The sequence below is a fragment of the Macaca mulatta genome, chromosome 2 (genome assembly GCF_049350105.2).
Source record: "Macaca mulatta isolate MMU2019108-1 chromosome 2, T2T-MMU8v2.0, whole genome shotgun sequence".
NCBI lineage: Eukaryota > Metazoa > Chordata > Mammalia > Primates > Cercopithecidae > Macaca > Macaca mulatta.
Genome location: NC_133407.1, coordinates 53,092,368 through 53,111,641, shown reverse-complemented (window position 1 = coordinate 53,111,641; position 19,274 = coordinate 53,092,368). Strand labels below are relative to the sequence as shown.

The window sequence follows — 19,274 nt, the reverse complement described above, 5'->3', positions numbered from 1 at the left end:
GAGGCCGACTCTGCAACTTCACACATAAGCTTATGGAAATGGCCCTTGCAGGGAAGGCCTGCAGTGGTCCAGCACGTCCAGAGAATCTGTGCAGGGTCTTAAATTGAGTAGAGTGTTAGGACCCATGTGTTCACATGCTTAAGCCCTGTCATCCAAGCCGGCTTTTATCAGTAGCAACATGTCACTTTGATTTTTTGATTTGGGGTTTTAAATTTAAGTCTTTAATCCATCTTGAGTTAATTTTTGTATATGGCGTAAGGAAGGGAAACAATTTCAATTTTCTGCATATGTGTATCAGGTCTCTTTAAACTGTTTTCTCAACTAATCCTAATTCATTCCCATGAGGTACATCATTGTCTCCATTATGTAAAGTAAGAAACTGAGATCCGTAAGTGTACATTCATTCTTTCAACAAATACTTATTACGTGCCAATAATGTACCAGGAACTGCTCCAGACAATACATCAAAATGATGCCTCTAGGTGAATGAGCTTGCCTAAGTAACAAAGTGGTAAGAAAGAAAGGAGCCTGGACTCAACTTCCGACTGACTCACCCTGCACTTTCCTGAGCAGCTGACTGTCACACAGCTGGGAGGTTCAGGCCGGTACAGAACAGGCACCAGGCAAAAGGTTTCATGTTTCATCTTTCATTCAACCCTCAGCCTTCAGGGGGCGCTAGTCACATTGCATCATTCTACCTGAATATGTCCCCAGAGTTGAGCAAGCCCTGCCTTTTCTGTCACTGCCATTTTACAGATGGGGAAACCAAGGCACAGGGACGGTCCTAGGATCACAGAAACAGCAGGTACCTGCCAAGCTTCAGGCTGTTTTGTAATCTTTGTGAGGACAAGATGTCCATTTCTGTGTGGGCCATTGCTGTATATGCTACAGGTATTTGAGCCACAGTAAACGATGGCTGAGCAGTGCCTGGCAGGGCCCTCCTGAGGGAGTCAGTGACCTTAGGAACCAGGGCGGGTAGCGAGTCTCATAGTTGTGGGTTCCAAGCAGATGCCAACCCTAAGCATGGGGTGATTGTGCATCTCCATGATTATATTTAGCTTGTATTGCATCACACACGAACCAAACCTATTAAAACATAGTGTCTGCATCTAAAGAACTAACAAGATGAAAAACCAGGGAGAAAATGATGTGTACCAGGAGGAAGGGAGTGAGTCTTTCCTTTCCATGCTGTTTCCAGGTTTGCACTGAGAACTGATATCAGATACGGAATCAATACTTAATGCTTTTTGTTTTTACTACCCAGTAGCTTCAGTGGAAAGACATGGCCTGATAATGTGGACCTCTGTCCACTGATTGCTTGGGTACATCAACACGTGAATGGCCAGCAGCCTTGATCAGGCGGGACCCCAGCCTCATTCACAAAGTTTAGAACTCTGGATCTGGATGTGCATCAGAAGGACCCAGAGAGCTTGTTAAAGCATGAATTGCTGAGCCTCATCCACCGAGTTTCTAATTCTTTGCCTTTCTAACAAGATCCCACTTTATGCTGATGCTGTCCATCCAGGGACCATGCTTTCAGAACCCCTGGTATCCAACAAGGTAGTTCTGTGGATGCTAGAATGGGCCCAAATCCAAGAAATATGACTGTTGAGCAATAAAGAGCAAGAGTGGGCAGGGTGGGGCAGGTAGTCGGGGAAGAGTTTCCTACTATTTTGTAGAGAAAATGGGTTGGCATAGACATTGTAGCTTGTACATGCATTGACTATTTCTGGATGGTTACAAAGAAAATGTGAATATAGTTCTCTCTTAGTATATGTAAGGGATTGTTTCAAGGACCCCACATGTATACTCGAATCCTCACACTCTTCAAGTCTCGCATTTGGCCCTGCAGAACCCTACTATACCAAAAGTCAGCCTTGTATACACTCACATTTCTAATCCCACAAATGCTGTATTTTTGATGCGCTCAGTTTGGGTGAAAAAACATCTACATATAAGTAGATTCACACAGTTCAAACCATGTTATTCAAGGGTCTACTGTAATTGCTGCCTCAGGGGACTGAGGGATAGGGGAGTGCTATGTTGGTTGTTCTATGGGTCCTGCCCCAACCCCACACCACCCCAGATCACATTCCTGCCCTCCTCTCTGCCCTGTTCAGAGTGTCCTCCAAAGCCTCCATCACCCTTTTTCCTCGGGGTTGACTTCCTCTTGGGTTTGACCAATGGGATGCACCAGCAAAATATCTGAGAGTGAGAAAGACAAGCGATTCCTTCCATGCTCCCTCCCTGCTTTGGTGCCATGTCTCACAATAGCTGTGTCTGTCCACGACTAGGTCCTCCAAGGCTCCGACTCTCACTGGGCTCCACTAACACTCTTTCCTTCCTCAGGCTGTTGCCAGTCTCTGGGGCCTCCACATCTCTTGTTTTTCCCCCTTAACCCTGCACCTCTGTAAGCAGTCCCTTCAGTAAAGGCTCTTAATTTGAAGCTTCTGGAGGTAAATTTGGTTTTCTGCTAGGATCCTGACTGATAGATGTGGGAAACTTACTATTTGCTGTCTATCCTTTTGTATCATTTAAACACTTTGACACCAGGTGTGGTGGCTCACATCTGTAACCCCAGCACTTTGGGAGGCCGAGATGGGAGGATTGCTTGAGGCAAAGAGTCAAGACCAGCCTGGGCAACATAAAAAGACCCTATCACTAAAAAAAAAAAAAAAAAAAGAAAAAAAAAAAGAAACCTGGGATGGTAGCACACACCTGCAGTCCTGGCTACTCTAGAGGCTGAGGCAGGAGGATTGTTTGAGGCCAGGAGTTTGAAGCTGCATGAGCTATGATCATACCACTACACTCCAGCCTGCATAACAGAGCAAGACTCTGTCTCTAAAAAAACACAATAAATACTTTGCCCTGTGTTTGGAATATCTGTTTGAAAAATATAAATAATAAAAACTAAATAGTGGAAATGCAAATTCGATCTCAAATAATCTAGAACAGTAAGTTTCAAAGAGAATCACTGGAGAATTGGTTTTCTTCAGCACTTAATGTGCCTTCATCTTGTTTGGCTTTAGTCTGATGCCAATCAGAGTTGTTATTTATCTTCTCATGTTTCAGCCTGTCAGTACAGCTAAACTGAAAACTCCTGGAAGACAAGAACCATAGCTGATGCCTCTTTGCAGGGCACATAGTGTCTAGGTAGCCAAGGCATAATATGGTAGAAAGAAATTTTTTAGTATTACACAGACTGAATTCAAATTACATCTATACCATTTGCTTGTTTTGATTCTTCCAGACTCCTGTCTCTCCTGGGTACCTTAGGGGACTCATAATATCACAGAAAATGTTTATACTGTTTGGGCATGGCCTCTTGAATGCCATAAATATTAAAACTTTAATGTCATTTCATGACCCTGAGAAGTAAACCATTAAACTCTTAGTTGTTTTCATACCGGTATCTGTGCAACATCCGCCCTTACCCCATGCCTGAGCTGTACCCAATCTCTGGCTGGAGTAGGAGGGGAACAGGAGCCAAACATTGGAAAAGGCTTGTACCTAAGGCATGAAACTTAGATGACACAAAAATTGTAAATAATGATTTTGAAAGCTTAACATCTATTTAGCAAGAATAATGATTTAAAGTGGGAAGCTGCCAGATGGTGCGCACTGTTAATAATGCCCATCTGTGAGCCCTATCATGAATTATAAAATTGATTTGGAGAAGAACATCGCCTGCTGTTTACCCCAGGTGCCAAAAATGTCTCTTTATAGCTCAAAGGGTCAGGAATGTGTGAGGCAGGCTGAGGTGCACATTGCTTAATAGTATATGATATTTTTACATAATAATAGAAAACAACAAGAAAAGAATGCTATATTTTTAAGGTTATAAGATATTTGTGACATCCAGGAGACCATGTCAGAACTTTCTGCTTCACATGCAAGCCTGCTTCCAGGAGCATGGAAGAGCCTGACGGTAGGCAGGACTTCTGTCTCCAGTGTTGGGTCTGAATAACTCCTGACCTCTGCCCCAAGTCTGGTGGCCCCAGCTTATCTGAGTCTTTTGATCCTCATCTGGGATCCTGATGAGGGCTTCAGATTCTCTCACATTACAGGTCAGTTTGCTGCTGCTTCTCCACTTTGCCCCTGCAAACGCTCCATCCCACTGATGTCACAGCTGCAGATAATTTGAGTTTTCCGACCTTCCCCCTTGGGACCAGGTGAGACTGACGACCTCCACCTGGATTTTCTGACTGAAAGGGGAACTAGACCCTGAGCAAGTTACTTATGCCTTGAAGGCCCAGTATCTCAGTATCTTCATCTGTAATGATACATCACAGAGGAGTTCCTGTAAAGATTGATGTAAAGTGCTCAGTGGAGGCTGGTAATGAGACTAGAATAAACCAAACCTAAACCACAGCCCCAAGACAGTCCACTAGCTCTTCCCTACACCCCCAGCACACTCTTTCCTTTGCTTTCTGTCTCACCTGCAGTGAATGCCCCCTTCCTACTCTCCACAAAGTCCTAAGTCAACACTTTCCCTGTGAAGCCTCTAAACCATCCTCCCCTACCATGGTCTTTCCTCCCCAGAATCGCTGTGGGTATAATGTCCACATGATTAGATATTGCCTTATGCTGTTCTCAGCTATTCTCCTGTGTTTATCTTGCCTCTGATATAGATTACAAAACCCTGTAAGAGCCATTCCTTCTATGTCTTTGCACATTCTCCCATGATGTGTCTTATATAGAGTTGGGGAGACAGAGGCAGCTTAATTATTCCTATTCCTGCATAATGTATCTTGTCCTGTATCAGCAATTCTTAACCCTCATAGTGCATCAGAATCACCTGGGGAACTTTGCAATATGCTAATTCTCAGGCCCCCTCCCAGGGATCCAGTTTCCATTGGTCTGGAATAGAACCCACCTATGGGTGCTTGTTTAGAAGCTCCCCAAATGATTCTAATGTGATATGCAGCTAAGAGCAAGCACCACTGCACCATATTAGCCAGGATGACTTTGTCCTCAGCTGTACTTAATTCCCTATGCCATGTCAATTTGTCTTCTGGCTGCACTTTCTCCATTTAAAAATCTCAAATTATATCTTACAAGTTAAGTTACAATCCTCAGCTACTTTCTGATATAATACACAAGAAATCATCTTTAGGCAAGTGAATATTTTCTGCCATTACCTCATTGGGCAGAGAATCAAGTGGTAAAAAACCCAGCCGAGTAATCCCCTTCAAGATGAGACTCTCATTAATCAATGATCCCTTCTGCAAGCACCTGTGTGAAGCCAGCAGTCACTATTTGTGACTTCCTTCCCACAAATGTATCAGACAGGAGAGCCAGCAAACAATGACTAAAGCTGTGCTTATGTATAAGTTATAAGAGAACAGGAAAAGGAGCACAAAGCAAAGATGATGAATTAATGAGGCTGCTGTGACAAAATGAGTTAATGGCAAATATGTAAAAGTGAATTCATGAGACTTTGATGGTGTTTACAAGTTTCATTTCTCTTGAATATCTCAATGAATTCAATATCTTCTGAAAAACTTTAAAAAACATTATCCTTTGATGACTTTCTGCTAACGACAGGAAAAGCAACCTGAGGAATATTATTCTTATTTGCCTCTTTTTGGCTTTCTACAGTTTTAATTACTAGGTGAAGTAAAACCATGAGGTGAAAGGAAAATAACCCAACAACCCACAGAACTCTTCAGCAGCCAAGGTGCTTTTAAATGCAAATTTTTATAAGATTGTTAAAACAAAGAAAAGAAGGAAACTGTGAGGAAGTGTACACTATACCCACAAATTTGTCTTCAAATTATAATATTTTTCAAGGTTTTCCAAGAGGCACCAATGAGTTTTTAAATATTCTGTCAGATTCATTTTCTCCACCGTCACTTTAAAAAGAGCTCTGTTTACCTGCTTAGAACGAAGAGAGCTTTTATACTTTTTTATAAACCATGGAGCTGCTTTACTGAGGATCTACCACTTCAACTTTTTCTCTATGGTGTACAGTTAAACTAGATTCTAGAATTCAATAATTTACTTCTGCATCTACCCACTCATTCTTTTCATGACCAAAATTTTTATTATTCATGAATCTTTGGTATTGAACAGGTTACTTTTTTACTTGAAAATCATTGCATGACATTTTAAAAAATAAAATTTGCCATTTTTTTCTTCTTGATAATTCAACAGAGAGGCCCACTGGGTGATACGTGCAGTATATATATTTTTGCATATTTTAATTCCTCCCTCTAAAATATGAACAAAGGCCAAGGATCACCAACAACAGAAAAATCCTCCAATATACAAGAAAGTGACACCGGAACAAGTGTGCAGACTATGGGAATGTATATGAATGACATGATGAAGTGAGAAGAAGAAAGTATAGAAACAATTATAATTTATATCCTATGGGAGAAAAGAGAAGTTGTTTGTATTCACTAACCAAGTCAAGCCTAGGAAAAAAGATACTTTCCAATAATAAGGAAAAGCTCATAGAAATTTAAACTATGATAGCCAAAATAAAAGCTCAGTGATTATTATCACTAAAAATGAGATGAAAAAGTCAAGGGCAGAATGATAAAGTCAAGAAAATCTACTATAAGTAGAACAAAAAGTAGCAAAGAAATGAAATAAAAGAGAGAAAGAAAAGTAATAACCCAGGAGGTCCAACAGTCACCTGTTATCCAGAAAGGGAAAATGAGGGATGTGTGGGGCTGAGATGGAGGAAATTGTAGATATTTTTCAGAACTTAAGGATGTGAGTTTTGGATGGAAAGGGATGGATCCTGGAAAGTCCATCATGGTGAGAAAAAGAAAAAAGACCCAAACTAAGGTTGATCATTTAAAAATTCTAGAACACCAGGGACAAGAAAAGATCATAAAGCTTTTGGTGATTATTTCAAAATAGACTTCAGCTTTCTCAGCAGCAACACTAGATAGTAGAAGACAATGGGGGCCCCAGCACAATGGTGGCTCACGCCTGTAATCCCAGCAGTTTGGGAGGCTGAGGTGGGTGGATCACTTGAAGTCGGTTCAAGACCAGCCTAGCCAACATGGTGAAACCCCATCTCTACTAAAAATATAAAAATTAGCTGGGCAAGGTGCAACAAACCTGTAGTCCCAGCTACTCAGGAGTCTAAGGCAAGAGAATCACTTGAACCTGGGAGGTGGATGTTGCAGTGAGCTGAGATCGTGCCACTGCACCCCAGCCTGGGCAACAGAAAAACAAAAAAGAAGATAATGGATAAATACCATAAAAATTCTAAGAGTACTCAAAAATTTAACTCTTATCCATCCTTTCTTAGGAAAACATCAAAGAATACAGATACCAGCAAAAATAGAAAATAAACTAAGAAATACAAAGTCACTGAGTGGAAGAAACAAGGGATTCTTCATAAAAGAATGGTGATAGGAAGTCCCAGAAAGTTGCTCCCTATCCTTGCCAACACTTGATATTGTCAGTTTTTTGTTTTTTGTTCTGTTTTTATCCTCACCATCCAGTTGGTGTGTACTGGCATCTCATTATGGTTTTTTATTTGCATTTTTCTGATAACTAATGGTGCTAGGCACATTTTCATTTGTTTATTGACCACTTGGACATCTTCTTTTTGCCTGTTCAAGCCTTTTGCCCATCTTTCAAATGTTGCTGTCTCCTTTTTCTTATTGATTTGTAAGAATTCTTGTATATCTTCTGGATATGGGTCCTCTGTCAGGCTTGCCCCATATTCTGTTAAAGGTATACGCTTTTTTCAAAGTGTGAATTATTAGTCTTTTCCTTTATGGCTAATACTTTTAAATATTCTGTTAATATCGGAGTTTTCATTCCCAAATTGAGAACATTCTGAACATGCTTTTGTAACGTTTTAAAAATTTACCATTGTATCGCAAAGCATTTGACGTCATTATATTTCTGAAAGAACACTTTTTTAAATAGCTACATATTATTTCCATTATATGAATGTATTATTCCTTAAATAACACTTACTGTTGTACATTCAGATTGTTTTAGAGCATTACTTAAGTAAAATTATAAAATTAATAAATGTGCTATAAATTAAAAACCTAAGATTTTTAAATGCAAGTTTGACTGTTTCCAATCTTCATTACCCAGTGAGTATATATTGAGTACCTAATGTTTCCTCCGCATTGTGCTGGAGATTCTGGAGGATATAAGAGAACGCATAAGGTGGGCCCTGTTCTTAAGGAGGTGACAATATATTTAGGGGTCTCAAATGTCACCTGTTTAGCAATTCCTTAAGGAATAATTGATAACTCAACTAACTGTTAATAGCTATATTTGAAATAGGAAGAAAGTTAGGGGAAAGCAAGATGGGAGTGTACTAAAATAGTTGGCTTCAAGCAGAAACGGGTCTTGAAGGGTCTTCTTATGTTGGGGTTGAGTACTTCGCAGAGTGGGGACTGCATGATCAAAGGTGTGGAATCAGAAGGAGTAAGAAGGACATATCCGAAAGGCAGAAAGGAGTTGCTCTAGATTGAAAGCTAGGGTATATGTGGACAAATTGAAGGAAATAAGAATGGATAAGTAAGATGAAACGACATTAATGAGGGCTTTGACATGAGGAATTTGGATCCAATCCCATAGGCTCACTGCAGCTGGGGGTGAGGTGGCAGGGAGCCAGGCCATTGAATGGAGGTTTCCATAACAGCCTTCAGGTGAGTGGGAGGGTAGGCAGAGTGGAGTTAGAAGACAAATTAAAATGGATAGGAATTGTCCAAAAGGCAGGTGATGTTATCTTCAAGATTTACAGATAATACAATTTTTTAATGAAACAGAAAACTAGATATTTACTCCATAGTCTCTTGTTTCTCTCTAAATAATATCTTGGGTTTTTTAAAGTGGCATTTCAAAAACAAAGTATCTTGACAATCGTTATTAGAGCCACTAACAAGTGTTCTCTCTAAAAAGAAAAAAAAAAACCTTTCTATACACAGGAATAGTGTGATTCTGTCACTATTTGGCAGTAAAAGGCAAATAGAATTCATTGTACGTGGTTTGGGGTTTTACTTACATGGAGAAGCATTAGAACATAGCGGCCTGGGTTCAAATTCCAGCTATGCCATGTTAGAGAAGTCATTTAATCTCCCTAAACCTCACTTTCCTCTCTGCAAAATGGGTATAACAATAATTAGAAAAATGCTTGACACATAATAAATGTTAACTATGATTATCCTGGTCTCTGAGGTAGATGTTATCATTTTTATAGATTAATTGATCAAAATATTGCCTATATAGAGATAATTTATATTGGAAAAATACTGTCATTTATTACAGTGGTAAACAAAGGGTTAAAGTTTGTTGTAAGAAATAAGTAATGAACAATGGGAACTTTCATCAAAACCACTAAGGACAAAGTACCATTCCTTGGCTCTGCATCTATTATAACCATAGTATTATTAATAGTAATAAAGTGCTTAGTTTCTATAGAGCCTAAGACTTGGAAACAAAGCCAAGCGACATATGTATATATTTATTTAATTGTGGGAGACCCAGCAACATTTGGCGGCAGGCGCGGTGCTCCACTCAGTGGGATGAAATGCGTGCTTCATGCCAGCTTCTTTAGAGGGACTGTTATTCATCACAGCTGTAACGTTCCCTTCAGAGAGCTCCCACCGGAATGGAAAAGGCGCACTGGCAATTTATATACAAAAGCCAACCCACGTTTGGCTTTGAGAATTCACTGGGAAAACTGTATGCAGTCTGCTAGTTATTCACGGACATGCTCTGATTTCTGATGGAAGTGCTGTGGTTTCATTTTGTTATCATCACAGTAAAATTAGAAAGCAGCAAAGAAAAATTAAAGGACTAGCATGTAGACATCTTCTAGCTGACAAAATGTTATATGGTAAGTTTTCAGAGTTCAGTGGCCGTGTAAAAATAGTCATAATTGGCACGGCCCTGTGTTTGGAGTGTGCACCCTGGCATTTGCCCCTACTATCCAGCCCTGCCCCCACATCCCCTTGATGAAGTTACACAGTTACCCTCTTCCCTAGGAACATGGAACAAGCCTGCAGAGACACGGCAACACCCTGCCTCTCAAAACAGTGCCATTTATGTGAAATATATTGGGACATCTCTTAACATCTAATGAATATAAATTTCTTTACAGTTGAATCTTGATTCAAAAGGACTAATATCTACAGTTAACCTTGCAGCTAGAATAGTTCTCTACCCCTTATTGGAATAGATGTCTAACTCCAAGATTTCTTTCCAAATAATATATTATTTCACATCACCAGAGCTGTGATCTACTATTGTAAAAGCACGTTCACATCTACCAACACATCTGATCTTCACAAGAAATGTGAGAGGGAGACAAGGCAGGTACCACAACACCCATATTACAGATGAGGACACTGAAGTCCAGGAAGATTCACTAATTTGCACCAAATCTCACAACTAGGAGGGGCAGTAGTGGGGCTCAAATCCAGTGACCAGTAAAGGGTTCTGTCCAACACTTTATACCACTTTCCTGAAATGGTTTTTATTTTGCAAGAGAAATAGGGCTTCATCTCCTGCAATGATGAGTTAAATCTCAATTTATTTAAATGACAAAGAATAAAAATAAGTAGTTTCTTTTAGTCCCAACCAGAAAAGCAAGCATGATACTGGATTGTTTAAGTATGAAATATATGAGAATGTGATGCTGTCATTTTGTTGGTTGCTTTTTTTCCCCCATGGAATCAGTTCTGTACTCATTTTAGTTCAACCAGCATTGGACTGAGCAACACTATATAGCAACCGATATGTTCTGGCTCTTGTCCCAACAGTCCTTTGTGGAGACAGACAAGTAAATAGATAACACCTCACAGTATTCTGAGTCCTATGATCGAGAAGTATGCACCGGCTGCTAGGAGAGCCCAGGGGAGGCAGTGTCAATTAAGAAAGGCTTTCTGCAGGGGGAGACATCTAAGATTAGTTGGGAAGGATGAGTAGGAGTTCTTCAAACAACAAAGGGTGGAAGGAAATTCCAGGCAAGTTCAGAGATGTGGAGATTGGAGACAGCAATAATAAACACAGTTTCTGCCAAGGGGCACAGTTTCTGGAAAGTAGCGGGGAGGGCCATTTTAAAGGGGAATGGCGTGTAATCATAATAATCACTAATGCTCACATAGTGCTTGCCACGTACCAAGCTATATTCTAAGCACTTTACATATACAAATGCATTTAATCCTCACAGCCACCCTGGGGGGTAGGCGAAATTATCACCCCCAATTGCAACAAAGAATTGAGGCACAAAAATGTGAAGCAACTTGGTCAATATTTCATGGCCCATGCTTTCAACACTGTGCTATTAGACTATCTTTCAAAAATGTGTGTGTGTGTGTGTGTGTGTGCATGTGTGTGAAAGAGAGAACACGAAAAACTCCAAAGACAGAAAGAAAGACGACCAAAGTTTGGGGAAACATAAATTTTGGAAAAAATTAAACCAATGGACGGGCTTTATTCTAGAGAAGAGGGCTGAGAAGGCAGCATGAAGAAAATGGGCCTCAGTAATATTAAGGAGCCTGTATGTTAAACTCAAGTAAGAATTTTCTGCTGATTAGAAGTAAGCTAAGTCAGACGCGTGTCACTCAGGGAAGCTGCCAACTCTACTTCCTGTGGGTTGCGCTCCTTGGAAATGTTTTGAATTGGTCTGAATCCTGCCAGCTGACTTGAGCAGGATGTGAAGAAGACACACAAGTTTGTTGGAATGTGTAAACTCTTTGAGTGCACATGTTCGATAAATATTAATTGATGGCAAACCAAATTTAGTGCTACAGCTAAGATGAGTAGCATTAATTGAGAACACTTCTCATGTTATGCATAGTTGTTATGTTTCATGGCCAACAGGTAAAAATTCTATGAGGAAAGTTTTGCATTTTCTATCTTCTCTTTTTTAAGGACTTTGGTATAGATAAGCTATCACTGGTTATTAAGAAGTTCAATGTTCAATGTGCAATCCACTTCTGGCAAGGTGAAAAGAACTTTGTGATATTAGTTTAATTACTAATCTTGTCCCCATTTCATCTTGTTTTTTCAGTGCTTATTTCCTCCCCATATTCACTATTTAAAAATAAATTATTGCAGTATATGTATCTTTGAAAATGACCACAAAGTCTTTTGAAATAAGATAGGGTATAATTAAATACACATGTAAACCAGATGTTACTTGGACCGACTACTTGCAGATTAGGTAAAAATTAGTTTATCCCCAACCTCAGGACTTCAAAGTATCCCCATGATTTCTACACTCCTGTGGGCCATGTCAGTTCAGCCCCATTTATTCATTTTTTAAGTTCATTCTTTCAACAAGTATTTACTGACCCCCTACTACATCTCAGGCATTATTATAGGTAATAACAACACAATGGTGCAAAACACAGGCAAGTTCCTGTTCTGGCAGAATTTAAATTCCAGTGGGTGAGAGGCAAACAAACGAAAGTAAGGAATTCAATGCAAGAAAAGAGATTTTCAGATAGTGAAAAGTTTGATGAGGAAAGTGAAACAGGATCCTGTGAGGTCCTGAGACGTAGTGAATTTCCTCTTGGGGGTTAGGGAAGTCTTCCCTGGAAGGTGGCTGCTGGCTGAGGCCTGAATGGCCAGCTTGGCAGCCTGTCGATCTGGAGGAGGGGTTCCAGGCAAAGGGAACCACCAGGGCCAAAGCTTTGAGGTCAGGCTGAGCTGGGCACATTTCAAAGGCAAGGGAGGCCTGAGTGGCTGAGATTAGCTGCACTCAGGAGAGAAGGGGTAGCTATGAGGGGTGAGCAGCCGGAAGGGGCCAGATCCTACAGGGCTTTGTAACCAGGAGAAGGAGGTGGACATTTCTTCTAAGTGGGAGTCCTAAGGTATCTGACTGCTGATTTTTAAGAGGTCAGTGTTTCTGTTTTGTGGAGAAAAGGTTGAACAGAAGCAGAAATGAAAGCAGAACACCCATTAGGAGGTTCTCGCGCTGAGAGCGAGGCTGCTTGAACTACGAGGTACTGGACATTCAGGCAGAAGTAGACGGAGGCAGTTTCCATTGTAGAGATACTGAGAGAGGCAAACCTCCCTCCTCAATCCCCCACCTACTCCCTTTGATGGCTTCTGCAAGAAACTCAGTTGAACCAACTGGAATGTTTGGAATTTTACAAAAGATTTGCAGGGCCTTGGGGAGGGGTTCACTTTGGGGAACATGTGGGTATCTTGGATACTGCCCCCTTTGTCTCACTCTGCGCTTTTTAAGGGTCCCTGGTGCCTACCCATGGCCCTCCCCTCTATGCGAATCCTCTAACATATGTAATCCTGTCCCCACAACCAGCTTCCTCCAAGGGAGCAGCCCCTGTGCATCAGTGTCAGTTTCAGATCATTGCAAGCATATTAACTCACATGGAAATCCACCCACATTCCACATTAAATATTATTTACATGAGTTGACTTGTGGCTGACTGGATGATACGGTATTATGGTTTGCAGACATTTAATTAGGCATTTATCTTTATTTTATGATTTACTTTTCTGTTGCTGTAATCTATATATATTTTTTCAGACCTCAAACATTTTGTAGGCCGTTACAAAGTTCATGTCCCCCATGTCTGTGGGGCCTAATGATTCAAACAGCCATGACCAGGCCTGCCTGTGTGGCCCAGCCTCGCTGGCATTCTAGTGAATAACATCATCTCCATCTCACTGCACAGAAGTATGAACTGCGGTGTCAGCAGGTTTCCATGACACCACCCGCGATGTAGAGCACACATCTCTCCCACACTCCGCTGGTTACCAGGCCCTGGCAGTGCAGACCGGGCCTCCTGGGCTGCCTTCCTCCCTCTGGCTCGCAGGTTCCTCTTCACTCCCACGCTCTGCTCCCCAGACCTCTGGCCCAGAAGGTGCGACCCAGAGCCTGAGGCAGGAGAAATTTCGAGGCAGAGACTGGATCTGAGGGTGAGGCCCAGGCCAGGCTAGAGAGAAAACACTGTGAGAAAGGACTGAGGCCCCCACATGCTGGAATCTTGTGGAAAGAGGTGAAGGCAAAGCTGGGGATGAGAGAGAAAAGAGGGAGCAGGAGCGTAGTGAGGAAATGAGGTGAGGAAACAGCTGGGAAGACACACATGCATCTGGAAGATTCCAGAAGAGGCCATTTCATCCAGCCTTGCTCCAGCAGTTGTGTTTCAGCAGCCACACGGGACACCTAGCCTTTCCTCTGTGACATCATTCTCCATCCGTCCAGCACCTCTTGGAGATCACAAGGGGCTCTCCACATGAGGAGACTTTTGAAACTAAGAAACAGATTTGGGTGTTGCACATGTTTGCTCTGGAGCCACATTGCTTGGGCTCAAATCCCAGATCCATGGCTTCATCACCTGTGAACCTTGGGCACATTTCCCCACATGCCTGTCTCAGTTTCCTCAGCTGTGAAATGGAGTGGTAATTGTTCCTACTTTTACCGAGTCATTGTGATGTTTCTTGTGAAAGGCCTAGCATACAAAAAGCACTCCATAAATGTTTAGCTATTATTATTTCAAGGAATTGTAAAAACAGGATCACAAAGTTGTGGAATATCATTAATGTTTACATTTAATAAATTATACCCTTTAATTCAAAAAATGCAATGGCATATAACTGTGATATTTACAGGTAATATAGAAGTTAGGGTTTTTTCTATATAATTAATTTACAGCACCCTAGAGGTAGGATGCTTCAATCATGGGACGTGAGTTTAGAGTTGAATGAGAAGCATCTGTGTTTTGACCATATTTATAACCTCATTTGGAAGCAACGTTAAAAGCCTAAATTTGAAGTCCTTTGTAAATGTTTGTCTCCAAGCCGAATGCTTTTCCTGGTCGCCTTCCTGACTCCTGCTCCCACCCCCGGGTTCATATCTTAAAATGATTAGGGCAGAAAAGGGTGGAGGAGTTGGAATAGACTCTACTTCCTGTCTCTCTGATTTTACCATTAGATTAACAAGGCATAAGGCCTTTATCTCTATAACTGGATGATTTATAGGTTTATATATATTACACACACAGACACATACACACACACAGAGAGAGAGAGACAGACAGACAGAGAGAGATATTCAGCTTAAGATGTCAGTATAGATCCTTCTGCAATTCATGAGCATGATGATGGCGTATCACATTCATGTGTGAGATGTGCCTCCCTCAAACCTTCTTCCTACAGGTTGGCACTTTGCCCACCTGACATGAAAAAAAGAAAGTCAATGTAGAAGGAGAGGTAATGCAAGACTAAGACTCACTTGTTCTGTAAACAACTGAAGGCAAGCCAGTCTTTGAGAGGATGGAAGCCTGCAGGTGCTAGCCAAAAGAGAAGGGTGGGGAGGACAGGTAAACTTTCCCTACCTCACAATTTTGTTTTTACTCATTATATGCCCAATAGAAGCTGTGTGTAATACAAGTGAAAAATGAATGACTTTCTACCAAATGGCACTCTTCATGGCTGCAAACGTGACCCTAAACTACAGCAGTCTATAATGTGGCAGACTCAAGAGGGACACGAAGTCAATACTGCCCCATGGTTTCCCCTGGAAACACCAATGCCATGCATGAAGGGCTTTGTGGCTGCTAACCCAGGGAATATTGCTTGTGAACTTTAGAAACAGGAGCCGTGCCAGCTCTCAGGGAAGCTCAGATGAAAAGTCTACCTAGAGTACAGCAGACTGGCTGACCTTTCAAAGGCTCTTTTATCCTCGGGAGTCTGTGGTTTTGATGTAGTGTTGAGTATTTTTTAACTTCCTCTCAAGAAGTGTCAGTAAGTAGATGAAAAATAAAGTCTGCTTCCGCACGAATGCACTAATTCCCCCATGCCTTTTTAAAGATTGTTTAAAATAGAGAAATTTTATAGTCGCATAATGAGTAATAATCCAAACATGATGAGAAATTTAATTTGTCTGCTTTGCAGATCTAAGAGTTCAAAATTGCTATGAAGACATATTTTGGGGGGATACTATTTTATAAACATGGGAGACAAGTCATTGTTGTTCTGCACATAGTAGGAAGACAGCACTTTTTTTGAGTGAGGTTTTTTTGTGTGTGTGTTTTTTTTTTTTTTTTAGATGGAATCTCGCTCTGTCGCCCAGGCTCCAGGCTGGAGTGCAGTGGCGTGATCTTGGCTCACTGAAACCTCTGCTTCCCAGGTTCAAGCAATTCTCCTGCCTCAGCTTCCCATGTAGCTGGGACTACAGGTGCTGGCCACCACACACCGCTAATTTTTGTAGTTTTAGTAGAGATGGGGTTTCACCATGTTGGTCACGCTGGTCTCAAACTCCTGACCTCAGGTGATCTGCCTGCCTCAGCCCCCCAAAATGCTGGGATTACTGGCATGAGCCACCATGCCCAGCTTTTTGAGTGAGTTTTTAAGAAAGTTTTTCACATCTTCATGTTAATTATTTTAGAGGAAATAAAGTCATTGGATAATGATGCTAACTTTTAAAAATAGCTAATATTTATTAAATGCAGTCTATCTCAGTTATCTATTGCTATGTAACAGGCCACAAAATTTAGTTGCTTAAGACAATATTTTATTATTTCTTAGGGTTTTATGGATTGATTGGGCTCAGCTGGAAGGTTCTTCTACTCCACATGGTGTCTCCTAAGACTAGAATGTACAAGATAGCTGTCTAATACCTCAGTTGGCCTGGATAAAAGAGCTTGGGTTTGACTGGGCATTTCTATCTTTCTCTCTCCAGGTGGTCTCTCCAATAGGACAAACTAATAACTCTATGTGGTGGTTCAGGGCTCTAAGAGCAAATGTCCAAGGAGGATAAATCCCTATTTGCAAGCACTTATTAAGACTCTGCTTCCATACCATTTGCTAGAATCTCAATGGTCAAAGCAAGCTACTCAGCCAAGTCCAGAGTCAATGGGAGAGGGAACTACATAAAGACTTAAATACTGGAAGGCATGGCTCATTGGGGTCATGTCACCAGTGTAACAGGCAACCACAAAAATTATACACCACATCTTGGATTGGGCACTTTACATCCATTTATCTTCTTTAAAAATCAAAACAATCCTATGAAGTGGATACTATTTACAATTTTCATTCTAAATAGATACACAGAGGTTAGGTTACTTGAACAAAGTCACACTAGTATATCAGGGGAAACAGCCCCCAATATTTCAATGTAGGTTCTTTTCTATTTTCCCTAATTGTTGACTGGTCTGAGAAATAAAGGGAAACAGTACAAAAGAGAGAAATTTTAAAGCTGGGTGTCCGGGGGATACATCACATGTCGGCAGGTTCTGCAATGCCCCCGAGCCATAAAACGGGCAAGTTTTTATTAGCAATTTTCAAAGGGGAGGGAGTGTACGAGTAGGATGTGGGTCACAGAGATCGCATGCTTCAAGGGCAACAAAAGATCACAAGGCAGAAGGTCAGGGCAAGATCACAAGGTCAGGGCAAAACTAGAATTACTAACGAAGTTCCATGTCCTGCTGTGCATGCATTGTCACTACTAAACATCTTAACAGGGTTCAAGAGCAGAGAACCGGTCTGACTAGAATTCACCAGGCTGGAATTTCCTAATCCTAGCAAGCCTAGAGGCACTGCAGGAAGCCAGGGCATGTTTCATCCCTTATCTGCAAATGCATAAGGCAGACACCCCCAGAGAGGCAATTTTAGAGGCCCTCCCTGGGAATGCATTCTTTTCCCAGGGCTGTTAATTATTAATATTCCTTACTGGGGAAAGACTTCAGCAATATTTCTCTTACCCGATTTCGGTAATAAGAGAAATATGGCTCTGTCCTGCCTGGCTGCCAGGCAGTCAGACCTAATGGTTATCTCCCTTGTTCCCTGAACATCGCTGTTATCCTGTTCTTTTTTCAAGGTGCCCAGATTTCATATTGTTCAAACACACATGCTTTATGAACAATTTGTGCAGTTAATGCAATCATCACGGGTCCTGAAGCGACCTATATCCTCCACTTACAAAGATGACAGGATTAAGAGATTAAAGTAAAGACAGGCATAGGAAATTATAGGAGTACTGACTGGGAAGTGATAAATGTCCATGAAATCTTCACAATTTATGTTCTTCTGTCACAGCTTCAGCAGGTTCCTCCATTCAGGGTCCCTGACTTCCCGCAACACTAGCAAAAAGGGGCAGAGCTGGGATTAAATCCAAGCCATCTAATCGCATAGCCTGAACTCACAAATCTGAAGACACAAGCGCAAGAATAGGAAATTATTAAGTTCTAGAAGTAAATGATATTCCAGAAATACTGAGGTAATAATTGGTTTCAGAATTTATACATTCTATAACAATTATAATATTTTTGTCCTGCTCTTTTGAAGAGAGGGCTAAAAGCATTGTGAATCACAGAGGCAAGAGTGGTAGCTTGACCTGGGTGACAATTGTACTTCTCCTTATTCATTGAGTCACTCAATGTCTTAATTTCCTCAACTATAAAATGAGAATAGTAATAATATCTAACTTGCAAGTCTGTGATAAGGTTAAGTTAGATAATATAGTGAGCATAAAGTACCTAAAATATTATTGATGCATAGAAGATGCTCATAGCCATGTGTGAGGGTGCCTGGTAGATGGAGCTGAGCATGGTAGGACACGTGGGAAGCCAGTCTCAGGGGATTCATGATCTCCTCCATTACTCTCTGGAGGATGATTAGGGTGTTGAGTTTAAACTACAGGATAGGCTATTACCCCTGCCCGTGGGTGGGAATCATGGGTCAGAGCAGGGTGGGAGAAATTCCTGATTTGTGACACCTCACTCTAGGAACACTGGAAAAATAGACGCCGTGGTTCCTGGAAGACTTATAACTGCTATCACCACAGAACTAGTCTAAGTAACCCATCCCAACTCGACCAGGCTGTATTATCTGCAAATTTAATCTGGCTCTAAAAATGTTTCAGGACACTTCCCAAATTTGGCATGTACTAACTCAGTAAGGATCAATTATCTAGCTCTCATTACCTGCCAGCAGAAAAACTGCTTTGATGTTAGTGAAGATGTGGGAAAGGGAGGAAAGAAAAAGCAATTTGTCATGGATAACTTTCCAAACCTTAGTTTCCATTGTCTAGTTATGCCAGCTGCTGTCTGCTGGTTTTGAGGCAATTTATAGCTGGAAGAAACAGGACTCCACATTTCTTCGTTTGGGGTCTGAATGATGGCTTTTTCCATGATATTGTAGTCACAGTTCTATATATGAGTTATGGCAGCCACAATACTATGGGTAAAAGGATAAATCCCTCACAGCCACAAGACTATGGGTAAAAGGATAAATCCCTCACTGCCTTCTCTTATCTCCAAAGCAGTCGGGAGTGGGGAGGAGGCCATTTACCCCAAAGCAATAAA

The 19,274-nt window shown here is 41.2% G+C and overlaps 1 non-coding gene across 1 annotated transcript; it reads left to right on the top strand.

The window, feature by feature from the left end:
* Nucleotides 1-15,041: 15,041 nt before the first annotated feature.
* LOC114676631 (small nucleolar RNA U13) lies at nucleotides 15,042-15,146 on the top strand. The gene has a single exon (XR_003727681.2). It is a non-coding gene; the product is annotated as a small nucleolar RNA U13 (small nucleolar RNA).
* The last annotated feature ends 4,128 nt before the right edge of the window (nucleotides 15,147-19,274 follow it).